General features: G+C 41.0%; 1 non-coding gene and 1 pseudogene across 1 annotated transcript; both read left to right on the plus strand.

The window, feature by feature from the left end:
- Positions 1-9,363: 9,363 nt before the first annotated feature.
- LOC138086607 (BOS complex subunit TMEM147-like) lies at positions 9,364-10,024 on the plus strand (annotated as a pseudogene).
- Positions 10,025-10,207: 183 nt separating this feature from the next.
- On the plus strand, positions 10,208-10,280 carry TRNAC-ACA (transfer RNA cysteine (anticodon ACA)). The gene has a single exon. It is a non-coding gene; the product is annotated as a tRNA-Cys (tRNA).
- The last annotated feature ends 2,209 nt before the right edge of the window (positions 10,281-12,489 follow it).

A 12,489-nucleotide genomic window follows, 5' to 3' on the forward strand; every position in this document is an offset into this window, starting at 1 on the left:
CATTCAGGGTTGAGAACCATTGATTTTGAGTGTTCATATTTAAAAAGGAGGATGTAGTGGGGTTCAATCATAACTATCATAATGGAAAAAGCTCACCAGGTTGAACCAGGCTCAACCCTTTTAGGAAGAATGAGAAATGTCCCCCGTGGGATACCAGTTCTATGCTAAAAGGTAGAAAGCTTTCAGGAACTTGCCTGAAGACTTTTAACAAATTACAACTTGAGTCTTCTGTCTAAATCCTGCGTCCTTTCTACCAGGGTATTTAATATGTGTAATTGTGTATGATTTGCTCAAATATCACAGTCTTGGGAGAGGTTTTCTTTGACCATTCAGTCGAAAATCATCTTTCTCTAGCAGATTACCCTGTTTCATATTATTTTTTCATAACAATATGCTGTTTGAAATCATAGAAAGTAGTTCCACAGGAGCTGGGGCCTTCACCATATTGTTCACTGCCTCATCTCCAGCATCTAAAGCAGTGATTTGTAAACAGTTGTTGAATGAATGAATGAATGAATGAATGATCAGTGAGAATTTTATATTCTTACAAATATGTCGGTTTCATCATGTGCCCTGTGTCTTGGTGGAGGTGGAACAAGGACACTTTTAATAGGATAGGTGGTTTCTCAGAGCAGCAGCTGTATTCGAGGCAGAAAATCAATTTCTACCCTGGATGACATTTTCAAAAGAAGTGTATCTGGTAGCATGGAATCTTCTCTCTGACAGGGCTTATGTCAAAATACTAGGATGTCTAGAGTGGCCCACATTCTGTAGAGAGGATATGCCATTCAAAGGTGCCCTGAACTGTGCATGAAATGTAGCCCTTATTCTAACAAACTTCCTGGCTGCACAAATAAGGGAGCACTGTGGCTTTGTGAGTATACTTATGTTCAGCAAGAAAACTTGCATATATGCACAGACATTTTAGAAGCTTTGTGGGGGAACAAATATGGGATGCAGATTCCCCAAGTTAGCTAGTTTTTGTAATATTTTTGGTAATAGGGTGGAGGGTGCCTGTCTGGTATGTTCTCAAATATTGAAAACACAGCCATTGTTTAAGACCTGAAATTCATAAGAAGATGGAGACAATATCAGAAAAATGTAGACTATTTGTCACAATTTATGCAAAGCATATTAAGTAAATGAAACCAACCAGTTGTCATGTATACACCACTGTGCTGAGGAATGCTTTTCCTCCTGGTATTTGTTACTGAGGAAAATCATTACCAAAGCCATTTAGCTAATTCATTCCCATGTTTGGAATTAAGCATTTTTAACAGTTATCTACTTCCCATTGTCTGCCTGGGACCAGCCTTGTCTTGTCAGTAAAGTACTTAGCTCTCTGCTGCCAGAATTGAGATAGGGTCATCAGAATCCTCTTGTAAATTCAGGAAGATAAAGGCAGGGAAGTTGGCTCCTGCCCAAGAGTCAGGCTGGTGAGGGGATGGGGTTGGGGGGACGTGGAAGAGGGAGAGGGGAGGACAAAAGGGCAAATTTGCTTTTATTTGTAGGAGAGTGAGACAACTGTTGACTCTGTGCCATTCAGCATCCTAGAAGGTGTTTCTATTTCTTTCATTCCATTTCTTCCTCTCCCACTTCTCCTGCAAACATACATACACACACACACACACACACACACACTTTCTTTAACAAGGAGACAAGGCTTTTATTTTATAACTAGAGAAGAGACAATACTGCAGGTGGAAGAAAACTATTGATTGATGTTCTCATGCATTTGGAAATAACTTATAATAGGTCTTTTCCTGAGCTGGAGGAAGAAGGTGGCTATAAATTTGGGGCTTCTGCTATGTACCTGAATCTGTCTTAGAAGAATTAAATACACTTTCAAGTTTTCATTTTATGTAAAACTTCGATGAGAATTTGGTAGGCGGAAGATCTTATTAAGCTCTTAAAATTGGAAACCTTCCTAAATGGGAGGCCAGCTTTTGTGCAGACAAGTGTGTCCACATCAAAATTTTCCTTGGGCTTGGATTTTTTTTTTAATGGGAACACAGGTTTAAAAGAGTGTAGGTTTTTATCCTTGACCCCCAAGAGACTTCCCAGTTTAACAGCATTCAAAAAACTAAAACTGATAAAAATAAGTTAAAGTAATGAGAAGGCCATCAATATGTCAACTCTTGCAATTGTAAATTAATAGAGGTGGCTCCTTTTGACCTGCCCCAGATGTCATGTCAATTGATTAAATGTTCTGAGACAATGTAATGGAAAAAGACAGCTTTATTATAATGCTTCAGGCAGGGAATATTTTTATTTTGCTATTAGGAGCACATCCACATGTCAGTGACCAATTCCATTTGGAAAAAAGACACTTTGGAGGATATATAAGATTAGGGAAAGTCTCCAAGGTGAATCTTAGGTCTGAACTAAGCACTTCTGTTATTTTTAGTTGACATTAGGAATCATAAAAGATAGCATTTTAGGCTTTACTTTGACTCAGGGCAGAAGGGTTGTTGGTTCCATCTCTCCCAGGTATCATGGGTTTGCCTGGCCCTGCTGGGCTAGCAACCTCAGTAGACATTGCCAGGGGCATGGTCTGCATTGGGGTCTCTGCCCATCGATGACAGGGACTAAATTAGAAAAGGTGTCAGGGAACAAACAGATTTTCAACTGCATGCTCCTACTAGCCATTCTGAGTGTGCTGCGGATGCTATCTTTCTGCGGGTGATTTGGCAGCCGTGGACTTGCTTTCTGCAACAGCTGTTTGAGCCTCAACTTCTCTGTAGTGATAGAGTGAATCTGAGAGGGAAGAGGATCACTTCTTGTTTTTTAACTAGAAAAATATCTTGCTCAAAAAAAATAATAGAATCTACCTTCAAAAATTCTTAATAGGAGATGAGAAACCCTGGTTGAAAGAGAGGTGTTTTTTGTGTTTTTTTTTTTGGTCAGTTGCTCAGTTGTGTCCGACTCTTTGTCATCCCATGGGCTGCAGCAAGCCAGGCTTCCCAGTCATTCACTGTCTCCCAGAGTTTGTTCAAACTCATGTCCATTGAGTCGATGATACCATTCAACTGTCTCTTCCTCTTTCATCGCCCCCTTCTCCTCCTGCCCTCAATGTTTCCCAGCATCAGGGTCTTTTCCAGTGAGTTGGCTCGTTGCATCAGGTGGCCAAAGTTATTGGAGCTTCAGCTTCAGCATATTTTGGAACAGTTGATGATAAACTAAATTTGACCACATGCCTGTAATCTGATCAACTGTACAAAAATTGTTGTCTGGCAGGCAGAACTAAATCCCTAATCATTTGAAAAATGGTCTGTTGAGTGGACCCATAGACACATAATCTCGCATCTCATAGCCTGTTAGGTTAGAAAGCTGTTACTTCTGGGGCCCTAAACAACCTTGCAATGGCCCCTGACTCTGTACCTTCAAGAAACAGGCAGCACTTGCCCTGTGTTCCCCGAGACCTTGATTAATGTAATATTTATTTAGCACATCTGTTTCAGGTCAGACAATCGTATTTTTCTGACCTTCTCCCTTGAATTTCTATTCTAGTCATTTTCTTATTTTTATTATTTTTGATATCACCCTTTTTAAAAATTGTAACATGCCCCTTTTAAAAGGCACAACATCTAAACAGAGCATAATGTTTAAAAAGGACTTGTAAGGCTGGTCATAAGAAAGGAGTAGAAAATATCATGACTTTTGACTCTTCAACTTTTTAAAACACAGACTTATTCATTGCACATTTCAGTGACCAAATTTATTCCTGGATCGTACAACCAGAATGATTTATTCTCACTTACAATAACAGGCTCTGGAAACTAAGAACATCATTCAGTCACAAATGCAGTATGTCCCAGGCATTGTGTTAGACTACAGAGTGAGAAAGTGGTGGTCCTTACTGTGCTGGAGTTCATGGTCAATGAGGAGATGGAACACTAAACAGGCAGTAGTATTTGTTACAATCCAGTAGCATTAGTTTTCGTGGTAAGAGGAAGAATAGGATGGTAGATGGTATAAAAAAGGGAAAGGAGTATCAGGGAAGCCTTCCTGGAGGAAGTGTTATTTAATTTGAGGTCTTCAGGAATCTCTATGTAGATCAATGGATAAACAAAATGTGACTGATCTGATGACAGTGTATCTACAGTTACCCAGTTCTGCCCACCCAATGTGCTGTATTTTATCATGACTTTAAAACAAAAATAGCAGTAAGATACCAAGTGGGAAGAGACAATATGATTTCCTGGGTCTCAACTACTTTAAATTTTGTCCTTTAAAAAATTATGTTTGAATATCAGCTATTTTACCTCATATAATTTTGAAAAGTATCTTTCAAAATTCATTACAAGAGCTGAATTGTTCTTTTAGGCATAAATCAGTTTCTTTTCAACAAATACTTAGAATGGTTAATAAACAGTTTGCTATTTTTTTTATCCTAATTTGCGCTAGGATGAAGAATCCTTGGGAGATCTTTGAAAAAATTATTTTTATCTGGAGATAACAATGTAGAAGAGTAAATTGTTTGGCAAAGAATTTGAAGCATATGGGCAGAGATACAAGAATTTACTGCATTTATAAGTTTCATTATAACTCTATAAAATGCAGCATCATTTGTCAGGAAATCAAAGCTTATAAAAGTGGCAATTGTGAATGCAGTTGGTTGCAGTTTCGAGAGAATGAGGATTAGGAGTGTAACTGAGATTCTTTTTATGATAAATTATCTAGCTCCTGGCTACCGTGTATGAGCTCTATTAACTGCCTATAAATTGTTCATCATAAAATCTAGTTCATTCTTGTTAATTAGGCCAAGGCTTTTATGAAGATTTTTTCTCCTCTCTCTGAAAGCCTAGGCTGACAGGAGAGTAGCTACACCAGAATATTGAGGAAGAAAGGGACCCTCTGCTAACCATGATGTTGTGTTCCTTAAAAACTAATAATTAAAAGAGAAATCCCGGAATTAAAATTACTTTGGCTTCTTACTAATGAAAATGGAATCATTCTATTGTAGTCACAGAAGGAAGTTAAATACAGCCAAAATAATTGCATCTTCCAACTTTAAATCCTCATGTCAATAACATGCAAGAAAGGAAGGGTGTATGTATACAGAAGACTTGGATATATCCATTAGAAATGATTAATACCAAGCAAGGTCCAGAAAGACAAATAGACATATCATATTTTTCTGGCATATCATTCCACATCATTTTATTATGCACTTTTCCCCATGAAATTGAACTTCCGTGCAAAATTATCTTGGAGGAAATCTTGTATTTGTTGCTCATCTCCAATTTTTTTTCCGTTGTATTTTGCTTTTTGTGGTGCTCACATAAGTGATCAACTGGCAGTGAATGTTATGTTTATATTATCTCATATTTTGCATTGCTAACTGGCTCCCTTGATACCATTTAAGGTGCATCCCTAATCAGCTCTCACGTTTCACACTTCCCTTGCAATCTCTGGATTTTGTGAAGAGTAGACACGCCGTGCCCCAGTTCTGGATGCCAAAGTGGTTGTGACTTCAGGAAGTCCCAATAGTCAGAGCCACAGGCTGAGTCAAGCTGTGTGATTGCTCCCCTGAGATGCAGTTAGCAAGCCTCTCTGACAGAGGCCAGAGGCAAGGAACAGTCAAAGACTAGAAAAGTCGAGTCTGTTTGCACACACTCCTGTGCTTAACACCCATCAGGGTGCAATTAAGAATGGTCAGTAGCATTATTATATTTGGAAATCCCAAATAACAACAATAGTTGGGGGGGTGGAATGGGAAAATCAGTTTAAACCAAGGAAAACTAGTTCTTAAATATTAAAAACAAAATGAGATGTTTGCTTAAGCTACTTCTCACTTAATTTTCTAAATGTTAATTAGTTATCAGTGAAAGAAATGGTAGGATGATTAGGTAAAGTATGCTTTATTTCTAAGGCCTTATGGACTCCTAGGGTTTGTCTCATGCCTTTTCATGTCACGGGACCAGACTTTCTACTTTTCCTGGTCCAGCTTCTGGGTAATGTTGCTGGCTCCACAAGATTGCAGTGCAGATAAGGAGTCATCTAAGTTCATTCTAAATTAGATGGTTAGGAAGACAAGGTAGTTCTTTGCACTGAGTAAGGGCTCTGCAGGGGCTAACTTGGATTGACTGTTGTGTGAATCAGTTAACTTTAACACTAGGCTATAGCAATGCCCCAGAGGCCTTACCGGTGTATATCTTGGGGGGAATAAATTGCAACAGGCTTAAACATAATTATAGAAGAATTTCTTAAGCTCTGGCTAGTTCAATTTTAATTGAAAGAAATTGTTTTTCCTTTTGAAAGAACCTAGCCTTTAGAACATGATATTTATTTTAACAAATTGCTGTAAAGAATCTCTTTTTTAAAAAACAAAAAAACTTTTCATTTTATGTTATCACCACCACCACCATTATTTTTATTACAATTTAATATTGAATTATATTGCACGGACAGTGGTTCTAGTTTTCCTCAATTAATTGGGCTCTTTTCTAAACCTCTGTTCAAGCTTTGAATAGGTAAATACAAATGAATAAACATCAGATTTAGGTATAGAAATTTTCTGTTATGGACTGAATATTTGTGCTCCCTCCCCCCAAATTTATATGTTGAAGTCCTAACCTGCAACACGATGGTAGTTGGAGGTATTGTTAGAGGTTTTGGGAGGTGATTTGGTTGAGATTCAGTCATGAGGGTGGAGCCCCTGTGATAGGATTAGCGCCCTTGAAAAGTTAAAGTGTTAGTAAGTCTTGTCTCATGCTTTGCGACCTCATGGACTATAGCCTGCCAGGCTCCTCTGTCCATGGAATTCTCCAGGAAAGAGTACTGGAGTGGGTTGCCATTTCCTTCTCCAGAGGATCTTCCCAAGCAAGGAATGGAACCTGGGTCTCCTGCATTGCAGGCAGATTCTTTACCATCTGAGCCACCAGAGAAGCCCTTTAGCAGAAGCAAGACAGATTAGAGCTTCCTTTCTCCACCATGTGGGGATACTGCAAGATTCAGGATTTAGCTCTTTGCCGAGAACTGAATCTGTGAGCACCTTGATCCTGGACTTCCTGACCTCCAGAACTGTGATAAATAAATGTCTGTCGTTTTCAGCAGTCCCCAGCCTTTTTGGCACCAGGGACCAATTTCATGGAAGACAATTTTTCCATGGCCCAGGGGTCAGGGGGTTGGTTTCAGGATGATTCAAGTGCATTACATATATTGTGCACTTTGTTTCTAATCTAATACTGCCACTGATCTAACAGGAGGTACTGGTCTACCACCTGGAGTTTGGGAACCCTTGGTTTAACCCTTCCAATCTATGGTAATTTTTTTGTTGTAGAGGCTGAGCAGAAGCCCCACTAATACTCTTAGCTTATGGAAAAATTTCTTCCAACCACAAAGACCAAAAGGTAGCAATGGTGAAAGCAGGCATAGGAGAAGAGTCTGGGCAGATAGGGGGAAAAGGATCACCGTGAAGGCACAAATGGGTTTGAGGAAATCATCCCCCAGTGAGCAGGACCACTTAGACTGGTGTGTGTGTGTGTGTGTGTGTGTGTGTGTGTGTTTATGAGAACTAGTCAGATGGCCTCACCTAAATGCAAGGGGGCTGGGAAATGGAATTTCTGGCATACAGTCACTTTCCAGTAATATCTCTACACTATGGAGAGGAGCATGTCTCTGGTGGACAGCTGATGGTTCGTGGCACCACATTTTGTATGCTACTTTAAGCTTAGAAAACGCTTTTTACAGCTGTATACTATTTGAACTTTAAAGGTCACTTCAGTTAAGGAGCAAAGTTTTTTAATGCCTGTACATTCAGTTAGTTCAGTTGACTGGCCAATTAACTGAGTGAAGTCAGTCCACTTCATTGTTTGAATTTCCAATTGTTTGGCTGAATGGAATGGTTACTTTGGCATAAAGTCTGTGCAGTAGTCCTATAGAGATACAATCCCATTGCAGCTGGTGTGAAATTAGTCTTTGTCACTACATTTGTTTTTCTAGACACTGTTACCTACCCTAATTTCATTTTCCAAATTCTTTTTAGAATGCTCCATTGTCCTAGCTTATTCAGAAGAGAGCTTCTTTCAGAGCTTAACTGAGAGTGTACAAGACTAGGTTTGTCTCAGTATTTTTAACACAAGTTTGTATGTTTTATTGTTTCTGTTAGTACCTGTTGGGATCAGTTCTACAGAGCTCTGTTTTTATTTTTTATTTTTTTTAAAGATCCCTTGTAGTAATGTGCTGATGGTCAGACTATTGGTTATATTGAAAAGATATCTTAAAAGCCAGAGCACATTACTGCAGAAGTTTAAAGGAAATTTAAAATTTTATCTCTACATTATCTCTTTGGTTTTTAATCTGTATTTTTTTTCCCTATCTTTGATGTAAGGGTGTTATCTCAGGCTTACATTAATGCCTAGCAATATGCTTTTGTAAATCCAGTCTCAACTTGGCAAAAGTCTCCACAATTGGAGAAATTTGGAGTCAAACACTTAACATTGATTATACTCATATTTAAAATGCAAAGAAATTCAATCAAATGATCCATTGACAAATATCATGAGTGCCTTTTTAAAGCTCTATGAAGGCTGCACATAGAAATGTGTGATTGCCTACAAGGAACTTACACTCTGGGACTTGTTCACAGCACCCCCGCACAGTAGAATTTGTTGGAGAGGATGGGACATAGGACACAATGTTAAGTAGCAAGCAAAGATAGCCTAATGAGATGTGTGGGAGATCAGTTCTCTGACTGATCAGAAGAGAGAAGGGATCATCACCATCCGGAGCAAACGGGAAGAGAACCTCGGGTGAGCCTTTTAGGATGGATATAAAGGAAAGACACGGTTCAGATAAAGTGAGAAGTAAAGACGTGGGGGGGTCTCAAAAAGGAATACATGTAAACAGAATTGTAGCCCCTGGAGTCCATATAATGTTTTGCTGCTGCTGCTGCTGCTAAGCCACTTCAGTCGTGTCCGACTCTGTGCGACCCCATAGACGGCAGCCCACCAGGCTCCGCCATCCCTGGGATTCTCCAGGCAAGAACACTGGAGTGGGTTGCCATTTCCTTCTCCATGCATGAAAGTGAAAAGTGAAAGTGAATTCGCGTCCAACTCCTAGCGACCCCACGGTCTGCAGCCCACCAGGCTCCTCTGTCCATGGGATTTTCCAGGCAAGAGTACTGGAGTGGGGTGCCATTGCCTCCTCCAATAATGTTTTGAAGTAACAGTAAATAGACTTTGCTACAGGAAACGGAATGAAAACAGCAGTTTAAAATGTTGGCACGGGAACCTCGCTTGCAGAAGGCTGCACGGGCCGTGGCGGAGGCAGGCAGCGTCCGTCGGCACCAGGCCCGGGCTGCGGCGCCAGGCCACTGAGGCAGAGAGGCGCGCTACGGCAGGCCGGGCGGCCGGCGTCATGACACACTTCCACTTCCGGAACTGCTTCGCCCTGGCCGGCCTACTTACCCTACTTCACCACCCACAAGAGCAGTGGCCTGTGGCGTCCAGGCCGGGGTCATCTACCTGTTTGTCCAGCTGTGCAAGGTGCTGTTCTTGGCCACCTTCTTTCCCACCCGGGAAGGCAGCCTCTGTGACTTCATTGGGGAGTTAATGAAGGCCAGTGTGGACATGGCAGACCCTGATAGGCCTAAACCTTGTCATGTCCCAGAATGCCGGCAAGGGGGAATACAAGACCATGGTTGCTGCCCTGGGCTGGGCCGCCGCCGAGCTCATTATGTCCTGCGGTATACCCCTCTTGGTGGGAGCTCGGGGGCATTGAGTTTGACTGGAAATACATCCAAATGAGCACCGACTCCAGCATCAGTCTGGCCCATTACATCGTCGCCTCTGCCCAGGTGTGGATGATAACACGTTGCGACCCGTAGCGCACTTACCGGCCAGCAGTCCTCCTCCTGATGTTCCTTAGCGTAAAGGCTAGTGTAAAAGTCTACAAAGGAGACCTTTGTTGTGGAGACCTTCGTCCACCTCTTGTTCCCTGGGCAGCTGGACGGCACTGCTGGCTCGAGTGCCGGTGACGGGGCACCTCGGCCCTGTATATTGTCAACGTGCACGCCTAGGCTTGGCGTCCCAGACTTTCACATACCTTCTTCCCGTCCCCAGGTTCAATGAACAGTATTTGGAAAGTTTAAAAAAAAAATATTTTTTTTTGGAGCAGTAGGTTGCTATTAGATTGCAGAGAGCTCTAAATGTCAATTTGATAAGTGTGGTCTTTATTTTATATTCACTTTCGAACCATTAATTCCCTGGTGTCTCAGATGGTAAAAGCGTCTGCCTACAATGCAGGAGACCCAGGTTCGATCCCTGGGTGGGGAAGATCCCCTGGAGAAGGAAATGGCAACCCACTCCAGTACTCTTGCCTGGAAAATCTCATGGATGGAGGAGCCTGGTAGGCTATAGTCCGTGGGATTGACTGAACGACTTCACTTCACTTCACTTTGAACCTTTGGTGATTTGGGGATGATCTACTTATTCACAGCAACTGGGAACCTAAATTTGTCCCCAGTTTCAGATTTCTCTCCCAAGTCTGGATTTCAAAAGTTGTTGCAATTTAAAGCACAGTGATGCTGGTCACTGCTCGGACTCCACCTTCTGTTTCACCTACCACACAGAGTGGATAAGGAATAGACTGCCGCAGGGACATTGCTTTTACCTAATTATCAAGACAGAGTGATAATCCACTCACTTTTTCTTTGGGGGTATCTGCCTAAGAAAAACCTGTGTCCTGTTACAAAACTGAATCTGAGGGGTGTGAAGAATATATAGATATGTCTCCTTTGAACTTTGAAGGAGACCGTTTACTGTTAACACAAAAATAAGACTCCTCACAGATCATTAGCTTTTAAGAAGAAAGACCTACACATTGTGAGGTACTCTGCCTCTTGGACAAATATAGAAAGAATTGATTGTGGCATCGCTCTTGATCTCAGAACATCAGTGAATAACCACCTGCAAAGTTTGCTATACTTCTCAGTTTTGTACGTAAGGAGTTTGCAGTTGCAACCATGTGGCAAGTGCAACAAGCTGACCGTATCAGTACCGAGTTTATCTACACCATCTGCTGTCATAGTGACATCTACTTCCTTCAATGGAGCACCTTCTCTTAGACATATTCTGCTATTTCTTCTTTTCCTTCTTTGTTTCAAGTCATATCCACTGATACCTGCACCGTTTCATGATATCAGTAAAGGAGGCTTTCAGTGAGGGAGGGGTGGAAGGCAGGGCCAAGTGATCAAAGGACTCAGTAGAAAAAATACCTTAATTCATGGGCCTAAACACTGTGTAAAAAGGTGAGCCTTAAGGTAAGAAAGTATCCAGAGGAAGCATGAGACAGAAGTGAGGGTTTAATTTGGGATCAGAAATAGCTAAGAGGAGACAGGGGAATGAGACCATCTACGTACAGGGTGATAGCAGAGCAGCTCACAGAGATTAAGATGGAATTAATCTGTTCATTGGAAAGATGCTTCGGATTTTTGGCAACACATACCAAGAGCAGTAACTCCCAGTAGCCTTCTGAAATCAGGGATCTAACAGGTGAAGACTTCCTTTAACTTCATTCTTAGATTACAGTCCAAATTAACTTGTATAAACCACACCTTTTTTTTTAAAGGTGTTTTGGTTTGTTTTCAACACACCATTCCACTTCATTTTTTCACTTATCCGCACAAGGTACCTGTGAGTTAGTTTAGCATCATCAGGCAAATCTCCTGGCTCCCAGTGATTAGCTAATTCTGTTAGAAACCACTGACTTTAATTGTATATGGATGGTGAACATTTTTTCTATTAAACAGCCACCAGATTTTTAGAACATAAGCTAAATTTCAGGAAGTGCTTGGAATTCCAAAGAATAGAAAGCTATGGCCAAGAGCAAGTGTGTATTCAGTCTGAGTCAACAGGATTCACCTGGGCATTGTTTGAGCTTTTGGTCCCTGAAGCCATGGGTCAATGATACAGAAATAGACACTCATCTCTGATGACGAAAAAGCATAGATGCTGGCATGGGAGGACAAAGCTCCTTTTCTTTCAAAACCAGATCAAATTTAAACCTGCGATTTTGGAGCTTACTCATCAGAGGAGAAATATCATGAGCTATTTGCTCTCTCTGCTGTAACATAGCTCTGGCAAGCCCGGAAGTTATGTTGAGATTGTCAAATCTATAGTCAAGGACCATCTTTGTGAATCGTGAAACCATATGCCACTGGTTATCTGAATTGAAAAAAAAATTAAAAACCAACAATAATAACAACAACAACAACAACAACAAACTCCACACCAAGGAAAGCAGTGATGTGATCACACAGTGCCAAGGCCCTTTGATCATCTTACACCTTCTCAATCTTTATATTAAAAAAAAATCTTTGCTACTACATGAACCATGTAAAATACCAGAACTCCTGTAGTGTTAACAAGGAATAAAGATCTTGCACCAGATGGTGCCTCTTGTCTCCATCTATCTCTAGCCCAAACAATCTGCCAGAGTTTTGAAGAAAAATGCGATGTGATCGCGTTGCGAAGTATATGAAGT

The sequence above is a fragment of the Capricornis sumatraensis genome, chromosome 9 (assembly GCF_032405125.1).
Source record: "Capricornis sumatraensis isolate serow.1 chromosome 9, serow.2, whole genome shotgun sequence".
In the NCBI taxonomy this organism is placed as follows: Eukaryota; Metazoa; Chordata; class Mammalia; order Artiodactyla; family Bovidae; genus Capricornis; species Capricornis sumatraensis.